At 40.3% G+C, this 19569-nt stretch overlaps 1 long non-coding RNA gene across 3 annotated transcripts in view; it reads right to left on the reverse strand.

The window, feature by feature from the left end:
* LOC125454655 (uncharacterized) overlaps window positions 1-19569 on the reverse strand; it is a 173643-nt gene that overhangs the window by 137542 nt on the left and 16532 nt on the right. For all 3 annotated transcript variants that reach the window (XR_007248069.1, XR_007248070.1, XR_007248071.1), the window contains exons 3-4: window positions 17143-17274; window positions 14179-14223 (exon numbers count right to left, since the gene is read on the reverse strand). This is a non-coding gene — a long non-coding RNA (uncharacterized LOC125454655). The remainder of the gene's footprint in view (window positions 1-14178; window positions 14224-17142; window positions 17275-19569) is intronic.

Here is a 19569-nt window from a genome sequence, read left to right on the forward strand (position 1 = left end):
TGATGAAGTTGTTAGATTTGATTATTGAAGCGTTTATAGCTGCACACTTAGAAAAACCCAAGTTTATCGGGGAGAAAAGTCAGCATAGTTTCAGCAAGGGGAAATCATGTTTAACCAACTTAATAGAGTTCTGTGAAGGATTAACATGGTAGTTAGACAAAGGGGAGACTGTAGGTTTGGATTTCCAGAAGATATTTGACAAGGTACTACATCAAAGGTTGATCTGAGGAAAATAAAAGGTTATGGTGTAGCAGATAACATATTAGCATGGATCGAAGATTGGCTCGCTGGTAAAAAAAAAGTGTGCCTATATGATTCTTTGTCTTGTTGGCTGGATGTGAAATATGGAGTCCCATGGAGATCTGTGCTGAGTACATCAATGACTTACATTAGCAGGGCAAAAGCATTGTAGCTCAATTCACAGATCACACCAAGATAAGGGAAAGTATGTTGTAAACAAAACATAAAGAAGTTTCAGAGATAATGGGAACTGCAGATGCTGGAGAATCCAAGATAACAAAGCGTAGAGCTGGATGAACACAATGGGTCAAGCAGCATCTTAGGAGCACAAAAGCTGACGTTTCAGGCCTAGACCGTTTATCAGAAATGAGGGAGGGGGAGTGGGCTCTGAAATAAACAGGGAGAGAGGGGGAGGCGGATCAAAGATGGGTAGAGGAGAAGATAGGTGGAGAGGAGACAGACAAGTTAAAGGGGCGGGGATGGAGCCAGCAGAGGGGAGTCTAGGTGGGAAGGTAGGGAGGGGTAAGTCAGTCCGGGGAGGATGGACAGGTCAAGGGGGCGGGATGAGGTTAGTAGAAAGGAAATGGGGGTGCAGCTTGAGGTGGGAGGAGCGGATGGATGAGAGTAAGAAAAGGCTAGGGAGGCGTGGGCGAGCTGGGCTGGTTTTGCAATGCAGTAGGGGGAGGGGAGGTTTTGAGGCTTGTGAAACCCGCATTGATCCCATTGGGCTGCAGGGTTCCCAAGTGGAATATGAGTTGCTCTTCCTGCAACCTTTGGGTGGCATCATTGTGGCACTGCAGGAGGCTCAGGATGGACATCTCGTCTAAGGAATGGGAGGGGGAGTTGAAATGGTTTGCGACTGGGAGGTACAGTTGTTTGTTGTGAACCAAGCAGAGGTGTTCTGCAAAGCGGCCCCCAAGCCTCCGCTTGGTTTCCCCAATGTAGAGGAGGCCACAACGGGTACAGCAGATGCAGTACACCACATTGGCAGATGTGCAGGTGAACATCTGCTTGATGTGGCAAGTCTTCTTTGTGCCTGGGATGAAGATGAGGGAGGAGGTATGGGGGCAGGTGTAGCACTTCCTGCGGTTGCAGGGGAAAGTACCAGGTGTGGTGGGGATGGGAGTGTGGAGCAGACAAGGGAGTCACGAACACAGTGGTCCCTCCGGAAAGCAGACAAGGGTGGAGAGGGAAAAACGTCTTTGGTGGTGGGGTCGGACTGCAGATGGCGGAAGTGTCAGACGATGATGCGTTGGATCAGGAGGTTGGTGGGATGGCACGTGAGGATGAGGGGGATTCTCTTTTGGTGGTTATTGCGGGGACGGGGTGTGAAGGATGAGTTGCGGGAAATTCAGGAGACACGGTCGAGGGCGTTCTCGACCACAGCAGGGATGAAGTTGCAGTCCTTGAAAAACAAGGACATCTGAGATGTAGGGGAGTGGATGTGGAGGTGGCGAAGGAATTGGGAATAGGGGATGGCATTTTTGCATGAAGGTGGGTGGGAGGAAGTGTATTCTCGGCAGCTGTGGGAGTCGGTGGGCTTGAAATGGATAATGGTTTCTAGGTGGTTGCCTGAGATGGAGACAGAGAGGTCCAGGAAGGTGAGCGAGGTGTTAAAAATAGTCCAGGTGAACTTGAGGTTGGGGTGGAAGGTGTTGGTAAAGTGGATGAACTGTTCAAGCTCCTCGTGGGAGCACGAGGCGGTGCCGATACAGTCGTCCATGTAACAGAGGAAGAGGTGGGGTTTAGGGCCAGTGTAGGTACAGAAGCAGGATTGTTCCACGTAACCTACAAATAAGCAGGCATAGCTTGCGCCCATGTGGGTACCATGGCCACCCCCTTTGTCTGTAGGAAGTGGGAGGAATCAAAAGAGAAGTCTGTCTCCTCTCCACGTATCTTCTCCTCTATCCATCTTTGATCCGCTTCCCCCTCTCTCCCTATTTATTTCAGAGCCCTCTCCTTCTCCCCCATTTCTGATGAAGGGTCTAAGCCCAAACCGTCAGGTTTTGTGCTCCTAAGATGCTGCTTGGCCTGCTGTGTTCATCCAGCTCTACACTTTGTTATCATAAAGAAGTTTCAGATGGATATAGATAGATTGAGCGAGTGGGCTAAAATCTGGTAGACAGCATGTAATGTGAGAAAATGTGTACTTGTTCACTTTGGCAGGAAGAATTACAGGGGTACAGTAAGGGGGGGGTTATCTGGGAGGAATGTTCTCCAGAGGGTCAGTGTGACTTTAATGGGATGAACAGCCTGATTCCACATTGCAGAGCTTCTATGGTTCTATGATCACTTAAACACTGAATGACTGGAGACATCCAAAGATGCAGAAGGTTTAAGTGTCCTGGTGCATGAGTCACAAAAGGTTAGTATGCAAGTACAGCATGTCATTCAGAAGTCTAATGGGATGATGACCTTTATTACTACAGAAACTTGACTTCAAAGTGAGGATATTACGTTTCAGTTATACAGGGCATGGATGAGACAATATCTCAAATACTGTGTGCAGTTTTGGTTTCCTTACTTAAAGAAGAATGGAAATGCATTAAAGACAGTTCAGAAGACGTTTATTCGATTGATACCTGGAATGAGTGTTTGGCTTATGAGAATGGGTTGGACATTCTGGCCTAGTTTCCACAGGAGGTTAGAAGAGCCAGGGGTGATATGACTGAACTGTGTAACATCCTGAATGGACTTCACAAGTGGGCATGGAAAGGATGTTTATTCTTGTGGGTCAGTCCAGACCTATGGGTCACTGGTTTAAAATTAGATTTGTCCTTTCAAGAGAGAAATGAGGAGAGTTTATTTCCCCTCACAGGTTTGTGCAACTTTGAAACTTTATGCCTTAGAAAACAGTGAAGGCAGGATCCTTGGATATTTTTAAGGCAGAAATTAATAGATTCTTGTTAGGGAAGTGAAATATGTGTTTTTTGAGACAGACAAGAATGTGGAAATTGAAATAGAAACAGATTAGCCATGACCTTATTGAAAGTGAAAAAAGCTCAAGGGGCCAAAGGGTCTATCTTTGCTCCTATTTCACACATTCATGTGTAAGTTCAAATCCTTCAGTGAGTAATCAATTCCTCGTCCACTATCTACAAGACACAAATCAGGACTGTGATGAAATACTTTACACTTGTCTGAATGAGTGCAACTACAAAAACAAACAAGAACATGACATCATCCTGTACAAAACAGCCTGATTGACTGCCACCACATCCACAAATATTCATTCCCTCTACCACGGACACACAATAGCAGGACAGTAAACCATCTGCAAGATGTGCTACAGAAATTTTAGACAGCACCTTCCAAATTCATGACCATTATCATCAAGAAGGACAAGGGCAGTAGATACATGGGAACACGATCATCTGAAAGATCCCACCCAAGCCACTCACCATTCTTAATTGGAAATATACAACCATTCCTTTGTTGTTTCTGGGTCAAATCTTGGAATTTCCTCCCTATCAGCACAGTAGAAGCACCTATACCAAATGGACTGCAGTGGTTCAAGAAAGGCAGCACAGTGGCTCATGATTAGCACTGCTGTCTCACAGCACCAAAGACCTGGGTTCAATTCTACCCTCTGATGACTGTCTGTGTGGAGTTTGCCTGTTCTCCCTGTGTCTGCGTGGGTTTCCTCCGGGTGCTTTGATTTCCACCCCAAGTCCAAAGATGTGCAAGTTATGTGGATTGGCTATGCTAAATTGCCCATAGTGTTCAGGGATATGTAGGTTAGGTGGGTTAGCCATAGGAAAGGCAGGGTTACAGCGATAGTCTAGAGTCTAGGTGGGATGCTGTTGGAACAGTCGGTATGGGTTTTTTGAGCCGAATGTCCTATTTCCGCACTGAAGGGATTCTATGATTTTAACGCAACTCATTACCACTTTGTTAAGGGCAACCAGGGCTGGCTAATAAATGCTGGGGCAGACATCAAAGCTCACATCCTATCAATGAATAGGGAAAAAACTTCACATTATAAACATAGTAAAACTATCAATTTCATGGGCTGAAATAATTGTTTACACGTTCTTCAGCTATGGAAAAACCTTCAGAATTTGACGTACAGAAAATTTTGATAGAAACACCATTTGAAACCATGGTGAATACTTAATACAATTGGTCCAAAGAACACTCCTGTTTAGAAACAATGTTGCCAATACTCGGTCAATGAAACAAACAAAATAATAGCATTAGTTAAGAAAGTGTAGCTGAAAGATCTTCATCAATGTCTATGTCATGACAAAGTCTTAAGAAGAAGATCCCTTCTTTTAACAGCTCAACTGTCTCCCGATACATTTTTGAGAAAATTAAAGGTCTTCCGACAGGACAACAATTCACTAATAAATGTAAACGGAAAGAACTGCAGATGTTGTAAATCAGGAACAAAAGCAAAGTTGCTGGAAAAGCCCAGCAAGTCTGGACCACCTGTGAAGGAAAATAACAGTTAACGTTTCGGGTCTGGTGATCTTTCATCAGTTCCGAGGAAGAGTCACCGGACCCAAAATGTTAACTCTGTTTTTTCCTTCACAGATGCTGCCAGACTTGCTGGGCTTTTCCAGCAACTATGTTTTTATTACTAATAAATGTCTTCAGTGTAAAATGTTTAAGAAGTAAAAGGCCCACCAGTGGCACAGAATAAGAGACACCAACATCTGAGCAGAACCAGGTAGCAGTTGCAAGTTTCCCTTACCTATAAAAATAACAGTGATTTTGAGTGAAATTTGATGACTGTGAAGCACTTGCAAACATGAAAGCCACAATATAAATGCAATTAAGCATTCAACTCTTGAAGATTATTTTTTATTGACTGTAAAAATTATTTGCAATGTAGATAAGATTAACTAACTTCAGCTTCTACAGCATCAATAAAACTATGTCCAGAAAAAGAAAACATATTTAAAACATGTTTTGATGGCTGAGAAGGACCAAGGAGACTTTGCATATTGGGTTATAGCAACAGGAAAGGGATAGTCAAAGCTAATACATACTAATCAAAAATATCAGTTACATTTCAGCAGCAATTATTTTGAGATATCATGTTCATAAAAACAGCTATATGAGTGCAAGTCTGTCCTTTTTCTTAAAAGAAGATTGACCAAATCCACTTCCGGAGGGAGAAAAGGGAAGTCGACCATATGGGCTGAATCTTCCCATATTTTGGCGAAGTGTTTTTTTCAGGAAGTTTCATGGAGGATTTCCCACAATGGCTAATTTTCTCATGCTTTATTTTGTTGCTTACCTCATTAATAATGCAGTCAGGCTCCATGACACCCTTTTCATTCAATTGTGCTATTGAAGGAACGGAAATACTTGCAGCCATTCCAGCCCTCCAGTGTTCTTGCCAATGAGTTCCATATTTAAACCACAACTAAGCCAGTTGAAACACTACACATTGGGGACAGGCATTTAAATTCTCCTGAATACCGACATAATAGCTCCAATCTCCATGCTTAAGTTTCCCACTTCCCTCACCTTGGCATGAACTCCCTTAACACTTATTGTCCAAACCCCAGGATTCACTGTGATCTACCACCTGGACTGAGTCCTTCAATGAACATGGCGTTGGCCCTTGTCTGATCACAGTACTCCATTACTCAATTATGGATGACGTAGACTTTCAGACACGACCATTTGGTTGAAACACACGCAATAAGCTTTCCATGAAAGCAACTGGCACATGCTAAAGGTATGATATTGACATAAAGCGGTTCTGTATAGCGATGTGAACATCCCCTTAACTGTTCAGTGTTGGCAACCATTACAAACTGCGTGGCTTTCTGCCTGCACCAAAGTAAACAGGCTTGCTGTGAGCTTGTACACTCTGAATGAAGTAGCATTGCACTAAAAGGCAGAGATGATGTGATCATCAAATACGTGCAAAATGAGTGAGTGCTAAGAAAGCAAGCTGACAGCCCTGAGATGCATCCTGTGCAAATGAATGAGAAGATGGGCGCATGTCCCTGTGTGCACTATGACCTGGAAACAGTTCTCAAGTGTCATCTGAATTAGTCTAATATCAGCCATTATGATATGGTGAAGTTGTTCTTTTGCCAATGCTAACTTCAGTGAACAAAGGATGGAGATGGTTGCTGCTGATGGAGTATTCTGTGAGATATTGGTGAATGTGGGTGAGTTCGGAGGCCTGGTGATGCAACAAGCAAGCTTCACTCACCAAGTAACATCTCTGCCCTTCAGATTGGGAACTGGCACTGTCTATGTCTCACCAGTGATTGGGAGCTACGTCAATTGCATGAAAATGAGGTGAGATTAGCTAGTAAAGAGATGCAAATGCCTGTAAATAATGAGATCACCACTTACTAGTGAGATTCATATCTACTCATTGAAATATTAAGGGGAACATGGGACTTTAATTTCTCACGATTAAGAATCTAATTTTTTCATTCCCACCATATTTTCCCAAATTTTTCGCTATTGTTCATGTTGCTCAAAGGATGGAAAAATTCCACCACATATATTCTTACAAAATTGTTTTCAAACAGATTCAAACAAGGGTTGAATTAGAAGTAGTGGAATTCCCTGGCCAGTAAGGTGGAGAAGGTTGGCTGAGATGTAAGCAAGCAAGGAAATAGAGGGGTCTTAGCTCTGAAGTTAGATTTATAATGCATTCTTTGAGACCAGAAGCATATGAAACAGCCTGCTGAAAGAGGTTTCCCTGCCATTTAATACACTTGATAGACAGAATATTGTACCTACTTTGTCTTGAAATTAGCCTAAAACCATTATACTAACACAAAAGCATTAATGTGTGAGGCAGATATGATGCAGAGTTGCTGAAGGATCAAGAGAAAGGTTGATGAGAAAATAAAATAAATTTTAAAACAAATATACACTGACAACAATCTCACATCTTTGAAAATGATGTGGTAAATCATATTGCAGTACAATTGACACAAAATGAGTTGTTTTTTTAATCTATGGTCAGAATTCCACCTTTCATGTTGTCCGTCTTCCCCTTGACTTTACAAGAATGTTTCATGATAGAGAAACAAAATGGCACATAATATCCTCGCAGGATCTACACCTTTGATGTTCTGGAAATAGTCTTTAGAAGATGATTTCTGACTTTCTCAATTTTTCTCCCACAATTAGCACAATCCAAAACCATTCAAATGAGCAAAACTGAAGGTATTTTTGATGACTCTGTGAGATACATACATTGTATGAGTTATCAGTCTCCTAAAGGATGTGCTTATATTTAACAGAAGGCATTGAATTATTGTTTTGAACAAGCGATATTGCATCTCAGAAATCGATATCTATTTCAAAACCCAGTAAAGGATGTCAGCAACAAAGCATATGGAACTAATTCCCACATTATGTTGACACCTGGAATTCTCTTGCTTATACACATAAATGCAATATGAATTTAAGCACAATTTAATGGAACAGAGCAGCACACATTAGACAATGGAAATCTTTTGCCTCATTGATGTTCTAATATGCCAACCTTTGTCTCCAGTTCCACTCCATTATTTTATTTGACACACATGCAGCTTCTGTAGCAGCAAAATATAAATGAGGAATTCAGCATGCAAGGCATATAAAGGCCCTGAACATTTCATGGATCAGAACACTGAGGTTTTTATCAAATTTCACCACCACGCTGCAAAAGGTTTGCTATTTTGTTTCAATCTTAAGTCCAAGGTTATACTAAAATAAACACTAGCTGTTGTTTTTGGTCTACAAAATTACCTTATGGAACTCTGTTACAGAAATGGCCTTGGGAGTGCTTTAATGCCTTCATTGTTTGGTTTTCTGGAACCCTTGTTCAAACGTTTACCACAGTGGACTTCAAACAATTAATGCTTGAGCACTGAGAAGACAAGTTCAAAATTCATTCTGATGCCATCCAGTCACAGTATTTATAGGGCTGAATAATAGATTCAATTTATGAAAAACAAAATACTGTTACTATTTATCACTTCTGATTAATATAGGTGAAACAGCTCTAGTGTTTTAAAGCAAATTAGTCTAGATAGTGAAAAAATCTACTATCATTCAGAGTAGAATGCACAATTTCAACAGATGAGCTACTGCCATTACTCCAGATAGGTAATTATCTTTTGCACTTTCAAGGGGCAAAAAAAATCAACCTGCTGCATTAGATTATCAGGGATTGGCATAATATACTGTACAAAATTGGCCCTCTCCTCCAAAAGACTGCAAATGATACTTTAAAAAGCACATTTTTTAACAATAGGATAAGCTTTTCGCTATCTACTATATACCAATGCAGAGACATTAACAATACTCATGGAAACATAAAGAATTCTTTTATATTCTGCAGCACTTTCACAACTTTCAAACATCCCAAAGTGGAACACAGTCAATTATTTATTTTGGCAGCAGCCAATTTGTGCACAAAGTCCCACAAATATAAATGCGACAATTGATCTGTTAATTTGTCCTAGTGGTAATCGTTGAACGAATGTGGACAGAAGAACTTTGTGCTCCTCTTTAAATGATGTCATTGGATGTTTTTATGCTCACTAGAATACTGATGATTTGAGCCTGGTTTTAACATTAGAACTAAATATCGGATTCTTTGCAAACTTGATGGGCTGAATGACCTGCCTCCATGCTGTAGGGAGTCTATGATTCTATGACTACTTCAGGGAAGCATTCTTGAAACAACCATCTATTTCTCGAAAAGTATCATAAGGTCTAGAGTGGAGTGGTCACCCATAATTCCATAAGTATCATTCATAATCTTTCCAGCAAAGGAGCAGATCATGGTAATTTACAACAGAATATGTATAATTCCAGGTAATGGATTGACAGGTGGCAAAAACAGTCATGCTGCATTTGTGCCAAGTATTCTTCAAGAGAAATGTAAGGTATTTTCCCTGACTTCCAACATCAATAAATCCTCCAAAATCACCTTTCTGGAAGTCAATACTGAACCAACCAGAAGCTTAATCAGCAGTAATTTAAAAAGAGGGAATATTATTCCACACTGCTCAGCTCAAGCCTATTCAGCATCTTTGGGTTACTTTGATAGGTGCAACTGCAGCAAACCTCAAAATCAGTCCAAAGCACTCTATTTGATTAGCCCATTGGAATCAATATTTACCTTTTCAATCCAAGCATATTGTGGCTGCAGTATGTACAAACGGTAAGATGCCTGCAGCAACTCACCAAGTTTATTTCAACAGCAAGCTCATACAACTTCTACCACAGGGAAGGCTAAGAACAGCAATGTTGTGGATATCATACACCATCTTGACTTACATATATATAGTTTCTTCATTATTTGGTAAATGTACTAGAAATTATTATTGTCATGGAGAGTCGGCACAACATTGTGGGCTGAAGGGCCTGTTCTGTGCTGTACTGTTCTATGTTCTATGTTCTATATCAGCTCATCCTAACATTCTCAGGACAACTTCGCAGGAAGTAAATGTAGTCTTCCAACACCACAAGCAATAATCTCCTACATTCTTTTGATTCATAGGAAAGAATACTCTTACTTTGTCAAATTGAAACATCATTGTAAATTGCACTAAAATAATTAATATGTGCTTCCAAAACTGCCAGGTGAAAAATGTAATAATCAGGTCTGGAGATAACAAAAGCATGGATGATCATTTCCAGTAGCAGATGGTGTGACAATGTGGTCACTTTAAAAAGGCTATTTTGCCCTGGATTTTTTTTTAAGAGAGTTTGTAAAGCCAGAGGTATCAAAATGGCTAAAAGACAGTACCTAAGCCAACAATCAGAGGTGGCCTTTAGGTGTTTTTAAAAACAATTGTACAATGGAAGGGAAGTGGCCAATTCTCCCAGTTCAGGTTTTTTTGCTAGGTATTTTTTAGCTGTAGAAGCCACAAGATGTTTTGGGTTCAGAAGGATTGCAAGCTTCAGTAATTGATTCCTAACTGATTTTCTCTGAAATCTCCCTGGATGTTAGTTTCCTCCTGAGTGTAAGAATCTGTGTTTGAATTTATCTTTTTGCCAAGCGGTGGGTTTATGGGATGTTATCATATTGCAAGTTAATTAGTTAAGTTAGTGTACTGAGTATTCAGTTAAGTTTTCCAATAGTTATGTTATTCTAAATTCCACTTACTTTTGTTCATCTTTTAACCATTGTGTTTACATAACTTGTGGTTTGCTTAATGCCGAGTGGTTCGACCAGTTGCATCTCACCCGGAACACCCACTTCACTTTGACCTCTAAAATAAGAAAAGGTTAAGGTCTAGGCTACCTTCTTAAATATTTTGTGGGAGTCTGGCCTGGACCATAACAACGGGCTGAGGCAGGAGTAGGGATGGACGATATTATGAAGCTGAAAGTAGGTACTGTTTGTGATGGAGACAATATGAGGCTACATAAGGTCAAGCTTTCCTTTCTTTCACTTTTTGTGTTGTCTATTCATTTCAATTTTAGAGTGTGTTTTTTTTGGCTGGGAAACACAAAGTACCATAAATGGCATGCACTCGAGTGGTGTATGATGATCACTGAGTTGTATAATTCAGGTTGCTTTTTATGTTTCCTGATTTCTTGTACCTGTGACTTTTTAAATTCCTCAAAGAGCATTAGCTGTCTAGCAAGCAATAAGGAAAAGCTGAAAAATTTATTTTCCATTAATATCCATTACAATTCAAAGATCACCCACTGCCACCTGCACTACACTCCCCTCCGTCAAACATGTTCAAGCACACCTGATGCTGTGAACCCTTTTATGCATTTCTTCCTGCCTTCATTTATTAATGGTGATCATGCCTTTGAGTGAGGGTGCTGCAGTCTAGAATCCTTTGTTTGAATCAACCGTACTGCCTCCCATTTGCATCTCTTCCCACCAATCCCCATCTGCCATAATCAATGTTAAGTCTATCCTTAAAACCCATCTTTGAACAAGGCTTTGGTCATGTATCCTGATATCTTATTTTTGGTCCTAGCTTTTACATTTTTCATCTTTAAGATGCTTCGGGATATTTTTTCTTCATTAAAGATAGTACCATATAGACATGAATTGTTGTTTCATGTTGTGTTTGAATTAGAACTCTATTTGACCTTATGGTGTGCATTTTTTAATTTCCATTGTTAAATTTTAACTTAAATTTCAATCTACCTTGTTCGGATTTAGTCATCCACCTGGCCCCAAGAATTCTTTGGTGGATGACTGGGGTCTGCAGAAAACAACACACAGCTTTTATAGAGCTTGAGCAGAATGTGACTGCTCCCTGTATGGCAGGATTAGAGGAAGGGTCCAACAAAGTAGTATGAACAACATCAGAACAGGTCTTCAATATTGTCCTGCTGCTGGGTATGTTGCCCATTGGGGGACTGCAAGGTAAATTAGCTGCTGTACCAAGGAAATGGTCGACAAATTGGCATGATTAAAGGACTAAATAAGGGCCAATTTATGTGTCTACCAACATTTTGCTGATAGTGGTGTAGGCTCCTCATCACAAGGGGTTGCCAGTAACTTTATGGGATAGACTCCCTGAGATATTGGAGTTTGAAGTTTCACGCCCCACAGAGGGAGCAGCTGGAAGGGAAAGGCAACTCCTAAGACCCATCCGCTGGAGGGGTGTGCCCTCTGGTCTGCACTGTCTATCACCCTTGGCTCTGCAATACTCATTTCTACTTTCCTGCCTGAAGGCAATTACATTTTGCAACATCTGAGGTCTCCAATTTGCCTCAGCAGAGCTCATACTTCCCAATGGTGTGACTGACTGAGCCAGCAGTGTCAGGAGCCCACATGCACGGCAGGGCCTCAGGTAGCCAAATACAGGGCTACCTGAAGTTAAACTGCCAAGCAGATTTCACTGTCTGCAGGTTGGAGACACACTTTTCAGGCTCAGTACACAGAATCCTGACATTCGACGTAATTGTAGCAATTGTAACAAGGTGGACTTCACAGAATATGAGTTCCCTGATAGGGACTGCTAACCTGGTCCAATCAGAGAGCCCTAGCTGACAGATATAAACAGGAGTATCAGAGTTTCTCTTCACTCTGAGAGCTGGCTCTGAGAAAGCCGGGCCAGCATCAAATACTCTCCATGTGTAAATAAAGAGTGCCTTTATGACAGGATACCAGCCTCTGTGGAGTTACTTCAATGGCAATGAGAGAAAAGCATGCTCCTGAAGAAATTCACTCACAACAGTCATTTTTGAGCTAGTGTAAGCATTTCTGACATCATGCAATTATTTAGGAAGCTTGACTTGTTAGAACATGCTGTTGAAGACTAGGCCAAGTATATGGAAAGAAAGCATTATTTTTTCGAGACAAATGACATTAGGGCAGATAGAATGTAACGAGTAAGTCTCTTGAGAGCTGGCGGACCCATGGCTTTTTCAGTTATTAGGAACTTAACTTTCCCTGAGGCACCAGATACCGAACAGTCCCACTTCCTATTTAATTATTGGACCACTCCTCATGCATCTACAGGGATAGCTCCAGCAGAGTTGTTGATGAGGAGAAGACTCCACACCAGATTATACCTAATCTTCCTGGACCTGGGAGGAGGTTAAAACAGCATCAGGGATGCCAATGCCAGACACAAGGCTCCACTAAGCAAAACAGACAGTTTACTTCAGAGGACGAAGTTTGGCACTAGAACCATAGGAATGGCACTGCATGGATAAGCGGCATGTGACTTCTGAAGAAGAGTCACTGTACCCGAAACATTAATGCTGATTTTTTTTCTTCACAGGTGCTGCCAGACATGCTGAGCTTTTCCAGCAACCTCTGTTTTTGTTCATGGTGGATACGAGGTCAGATCCAGTGATGAATCAAGTTGAGATAGATGCCATTGTCCCAAACAAGCACAAACACTGTATAAAAACTGCAAACTCACAAACAGTATGGGAACAAAATATGTCCAGCTCCTTGACTGCCTTTCTGATTGTACTGGAACCTGTTGGTACACCCTCTTGATCAAGCATTGAAGATACATCAGGATCTGAGATGACATGGCAGACGTTGCTGCCTTGGCACCTTTGTTGCCTAAAGAGGCAAATGAATTTCTTCCAAAACGTTCCAGACACAAGATGTGAGCTACTGTGCATTACACACCACCTGTATCAGAGGCAGAATTGGAGATACTTGACCTGGAGCTAAAATGCTACACAAAAGAACCAGCCTATGTCCTCACACTCAGAAGGGGAGGGACGCAGTGATTGTAATGACGTCAGCCAGATATACCTCATAGAATAGGAGTTCCCTGATTGGGGCTGATAGTCTGGTCCACACAGGGAGCCATTGCTGACAGATATAAACAAGAGCGTCAGAAGTTCAGTTCACTCTGAGAGCTGGCTCTGTCAGAGCTGGATCAAGGCCAAAGGCGCTCCAAGTGTAAATAAATGGTGACTTGGAGACGGGATACTTCGCTGAGTTATTTCAGTAAACATTAGCTTTTCAGCTTTCCTGCTCAGAATGAAGTTTAGCACCATTGATAGAATCTTTCATCTTCTGAGTTGGAATTGTTAGGTACATAATTACTATAATTACTATAAATCTACAGTGCCTCACTGATCTATTTTTCGTTAATAATTTGGTTTGGTGGCTCACAGCCTAACGAAATTTTATTCCATCACTTTTTTAAGGTGAGGAAATGCATTTTAGGATATAGGATGCTGCAGTCAAACAAAAAAGATGTTCTGCCTACTACAGAAATGTGTAATGAGTAATGTAGAAAATTAATTTCAGTCCTGATATGTTACAAGATATGTAGTTTGTATAAACCCACGACAGGTGGATCATATCAAGCAGCATGTTCCTTTGGCTGTTCACAACAAGCAGAATACTAATCACACTCAACAGACCACGCTTGCAAGACCCAAACATAGTGTCCAATGTTGGATATGATTTCATAATTCAGCAGCACTTACTGAACAGTCCCACTTGTGCCAAAAAATTACACTAGCAGCCAATTTAAGATCACCAGTCAGGCTTGCAATATGGCTCACCTAAACTTCTCAGAAGCTTTATGTATTGTTTGGCAGAGTCCAACCCTATAAAGACAAAAAAAATTGTCCAGTTATCGCACATTTTCATTCAAACAAAAATCTGGAGATTTCCTGCATATTCCCCATGGCGTGCTTCAACCAATGTCTTTCTTGCAGTGTAACTAAAACGTTCTCTGTATTGTTATCTCCATGACAATACCCCAATCAATCAGGATCCAATTGTCAACCCCAAACAACACCCTACTTTTCATAAAGTGTGGAGCTGGATGAACACAGCAGGCCAAGCAGCATCTTAGGAGCACAAAAGCTGATGTTTCGGGCTTAGACCCTTCATCTTTTTCTGATGAAAGGTGTAGGCCCGAAACATCAGCTTTTGTGCTCCTAAGATGCTGCTTGGCCTGCTGTGTTCATCCAGCTCCACACTTTGTTATCTCGGATTCTCCAGCATTTGCAGTTCCCATTACCTCTGACCCTATTTTTCATGCTGTATAAATTGGTGAGGTGCTAAATGACTGTGGCTAATACTGTGCCTTTGTTTAGGAAGATGTAAGGAGAAGGCTGGGAACTACAGGCCTATGAGTCTGATGCCAGAGGTGGGCAAATTGTTGGAACTGATTCTAAAAGATAGGATTTATACACATATGGAGAGGCAAGGTATGATTAGGGATAGTAGCATGGTTTTGTGTGAGAGAAATTGTGACTTGCAAACTTGATTAAGTTTTTTTGAGCAAGTAAATGAGACAAATGAGACCAAAGTGGTAGACATCATTTATTTAGACTTTAGTGACAAAATTTCACATGGTAGACTAATTATTAAAGTTAGATAACATGGGATTCAGGGCGAGCTTGCCAATAGGATACAATTGGCAACTGGATACAAAACTGGCCTAATGGCAGAAGACAGAGAGTAATATTGGAGGGCTGTTTTTTTGGACTGCATTCCTGTGACCAGCGGTATTCCACAAGGGTCGGTGCTGAGTCCATTTTTGTTTGTCGTTCATGTAAGTGATTTAGATGAGAATAACAGAAGGCAAGGTTAATAATTTTGCAAATGCCACCAAGATTGATGGCATAGTGGACAGTAAAGAAGGTTATCTAAGATTACAAAGAGACCTTGATCAGTTGGGCCCATGGGCTGAACAGTGGCACATGGAGTTTAATTTGGATAAATGTAACAAAGACAAGACTTATGCAATTAAGAGTAGGGCCTTGGATAGTGTTGTAGAATAGTGAGACCTAGACATTCAGGGATATAATCCTTTGAAGTTTACATCACATAGCGATGGGGTGGTTAAGAAGGCATTTAGCATGCTTGCCTTCATGGCTCAGATCTTTGCATATAGGAGTTGGGAAGTTTTGTTAAGATTGTACAGGACATTGGTGAGACCTCTTCTGGATCACTGTGTCCAGTACTGCTCACCCTGTCCTAGGAAGGATATCATTCAGCTGGAAAGGGTTCAGAAGAGATTTACCAGGAATGGAGGATTTGAGTTATAAGGAGAGGATGAATAGGCTTGGACGTTTTTCACTGGAGCATAAGAGGTTGGGACGTGACCTTGCAGAGGTTTATAAAATCATGAGGGGAATAGATAAGGAGACAGCAGGTGTCTTTTCCCTAAGGTGAGGGACTTAAGACTAGAAGGCATAGTTTTTGGTGAGTGGAGGAATATTTAAAAAAGACATGAAGGACAAATTTATTACACTTAGAGTGGTTCATGTGTGAAATGAACTTTCAGAGAAAGTGGTGGATGTAGGTATAGTTACAATATTTAAAAGACACTTAGATAAGCACATGGATGAGAAATGTTTGGAGGGATATGAGCCAAGTGCAGGCAGGTACGACTGGTTTGTTTCGGGATTATAGTCAGCATAGACTGGTTGGACTGAAGGGTCTGTTTCCATTCTGTACGACTATGACTTTATTTTAAATTTGAAACTCTTGCATATGTCCTGTTGAGTGCAAAACAAAAAGCTTCAATAACGTCTTTTTTTCAGCAATATTTAAATTGTGTTTAAGCTTCACTCTAAAACGTGAACTCACAAATTAAGACTGGCATTTGGCAGTGCGGTACTGGGTTAGGTCTACATATTTGGAGGTGTTTCTTTCACATGAGATGATAAGGTATTATCTGTGCTGGCAAGGGATGTGAAATATTCTCACGGTACCATTTTTAAGAGCAGCGGTGTCATTGTGGCCAATATTTGTCTTAAATCAGCATTACAAGAACAAACTGATTTTGTGATCATTGTCACATTCCTGATTGCTCTTTTCAAACTAGCTGCCCTGTCTCCTACATCAACACCCCACTTCTAGTGTGTGAAAAGTAGCATCCCAAAGCAATCCTTTTCTTCAGCACTGCAGTAGAGGATCGGACCGAAGTTAAGCTGAGAAACAGTCGCACTTAAAAGTGACATCAGTTCTGATGAAAGGTCATTATCGACTTGAAGCATCAGGGCTATTGTGATCCACACATGCTGCCTGAACTGCTGATTATTTCCAGTATTTTCTGCTTTTATTTCAGGTTTCCAGCATCAGTAGTATTTTGCTTTTGAAGGGTAATTAACACTTATGCAAGGTGAGTTCGACAAATTGCTAGCGGTCAAGTACTGAGTAGAATAAGTACTACATATCAACCCTTTCCACTAAGGATGTTTTATAGATTGCAATAAAAATATAATTCGATTAAATGCTGAATTAATTAATAATACGTCAACTAACGTCGTTATATTCGGCCAAAATGATTTTAAGTAACATTTTAAAATCTCTTTTGCAAAGCCTTCAAACATTTCAAAAAAAAAGTTATGGACCCTGGAAAGTAAATGTGGGGGAAATAAAATCCGCAGCTGCATTCAAGTAGGGCACTGAATTCATGAATAAATAATTGGTGGCTTTCACGATATGCTGAAATCGCAAACTGCGGAAGAAAGATTAATCGACCGTTTAAGAGAGAAAAAAATACGTACACATTTTATCCCCATCCGCGCTTTGGCACAAAAGGTCGCCTGATCTTGAAGCTGCAAAATGTCAGAATCCTGAATGTTTTGATAACGAGCTCCTGCCAAATGCAGCACGTGTTTCCCAAGTCCCTCCGGAGTCTGAAATAAAGTAGCGTTCCCTGTCAGATTACAGTGCGGGAAAACAACGAATGTAATCTGTAACCTCAGAATCGTGCTGTTAGTAATCTGAAATCCACATGAACGGGTGGCACTGCACAATATTGTTACAAAAATATGAATTATTGTACGGGCGATCCATCTGGAACGTCCTGTGTGCAGTCGGCGATAAGGGGTGTCCAATGTTAATAAACAGGTTTCCTCTACACCTCATCAGCGCTTTCCTTTTCTAAGCAATTGTTCCTTTAATGTTTTGGTGTGTTTTTCCATTTACTCAGAATTGCGCCTCTGGGGTTGATGCAAGACTACTCGCCGCGTTTCAAAAATAAGTGCCAAGAATGGAGACACCTGTTTTGGAAAGAATCTAGCGCTAAAAATGAATAGAAAATAATCACTACAGTCCGGAGTGACCACAGGGAGAATTGTTATTTACTTCCATCTTGGAAACTGTTGCAATCGCCTTCTAATCAACATTGTATTTATTTTGGCAAGTAATAACTGAGTTGGAAAATTCATGTAGGAAAGTTAGAGACAAAAAAAATAGCCAGAATAGAGCTATAAGAAAGACTCTGAAAGTTAAAGTTTTATTTTAAATGTAGCTATAAATAGGACAATAAGACTTTGAAGAAACAAAGCTGCTGGTTAAGTGGAAATGAATCTGGCAAAGCAAACGATGAATAACCCATTGTAATAATCGAATTAGTGTGACAAATGAAACTTTAATTTATCTTTTATATTTCTATCTACGTGTGCTGACACATAAACAATGTCAGTGGTAACTGGATTTGATTGCCAAATATGTCTGCTCCACATCGCCTGGTACTCAGCCACAATATCCAAGATTTGTCACCAAAACTCTCAATGTTGGTCTTTCGCAATCTGCCAACTCAAAACTCAAAACATACGCCGTTTGGATGAAAAAAAAATCCACTTGAGCTTCTTATTTCTGTTATCCTCTCGATCACATTCAGTTTTGTAAGACCATGTTCTCCTCCGCCGATAAAAACTTTGATGGGTTGTATAACATTTAGAACTGCGCTTGCACCTTCCATGCAAGTGTAGTTTATAATTGCCTAATTTTGCATAATTATGATATTGAAATGCCTTGCCCATTATTTCAATGTGGATAAATAAAGCAGCTGTGCTAATTCCAACCATATTTCATCAAATATTCCAATGGCAGTAATGGCTAAAAGAAAATCAAATGATTGCATCCTTTATAAAAGAAGATCTTGTAGCACAAGAGAAATCATTTCATTACACATGTGATTCAACATTTATTTATATTTACATTCAACTGATTGAAAGGTAATTTTTTAAAACTAACTTTTCTAACTTTTGAGGCACAAAGTCTGGGTTCATGGTCCGCTTCAGAATATAAGCGCAAAAATCCAGGCTAATTTTCATATGCAGAACTGAGGGTGTTGTGCTGTCTTTCAATGAGGTGTGTAACCAAGACCCTGTGCTGTAAAAAAAATCCCATGGCCCTTTTTTGAAGAAGATCAGTTAAATTTTGCACAGATTCCAGGTCAATGTCAATTGCTCAATCAAAATTACATTATCTGGTCATTATCACATTGCTGTTTGTAGGAGTTTGCAGTGTGCAAATTGGTTACCATATTTTCTACATTATAGTAATGACCACATTTCAAATGTGTTTGATTGCTGTAAAGTATTTCAAGATGCCTGTCATCATGAAAAAATGCTACATAAAATCCAGTCAGTTTTTAAACTTTTTCAGAAATGTAATGTTGTTCAAAAAGTTTAGTTAGGATTCCACCAGAGAATTGCATTCTTTAAAAACAATTCTAATCAAACTCACCTGTGTGAGTAATATACAAACAGCAAATGCTACGTAAGGACAAACTGATAAAATATTGCCAACAGAACATTAATCCTACATTGAAATGAGTTAAAATGTGAATATTTTTAGAAATGTATGTATTTACTTTATGGCTCCATTTTTATGTCATTAAGGCATTTAAGATGATAAAGGAATTTGATAGAAAGGGTAAAAAAAAGAAAGTTGGGCTTATGTAGCATGTTTCACAATGAATACATACAGTTGACACTCCCATGAACTGCGATGTGAGAATTACCATATAATTTTGGTATAGATTGAGGAATTAACATTAATCAGGACATCGTGGAAAACCACTGATCTTCTTCAAAAGAGGACCAAGAAATGTCTTATACAGGATCTTAGTTAAACACCTCATCTAAAAGGCAGCTCAACACACCCTCAGTTCTGCACTTCAAACTCAACCTTGATTTTTG

The sequence above is a fragment of the Stegostoma tigrinum genome, chromosome 9 (assembly GCF_030684315.1).
Source record: "Stegostoma tigrinum isolate sSteTig4 chromosome 9, sSteTig4.hap1, whole genome shotgun sequence".
Taxonomy (NCBI): Eukaryota; Metazoa; Chordata; class Chondrichthyes; order Orectolobiformes; family Stegostomatidae; genus Stegostoma; species Stegostoma tigrinum.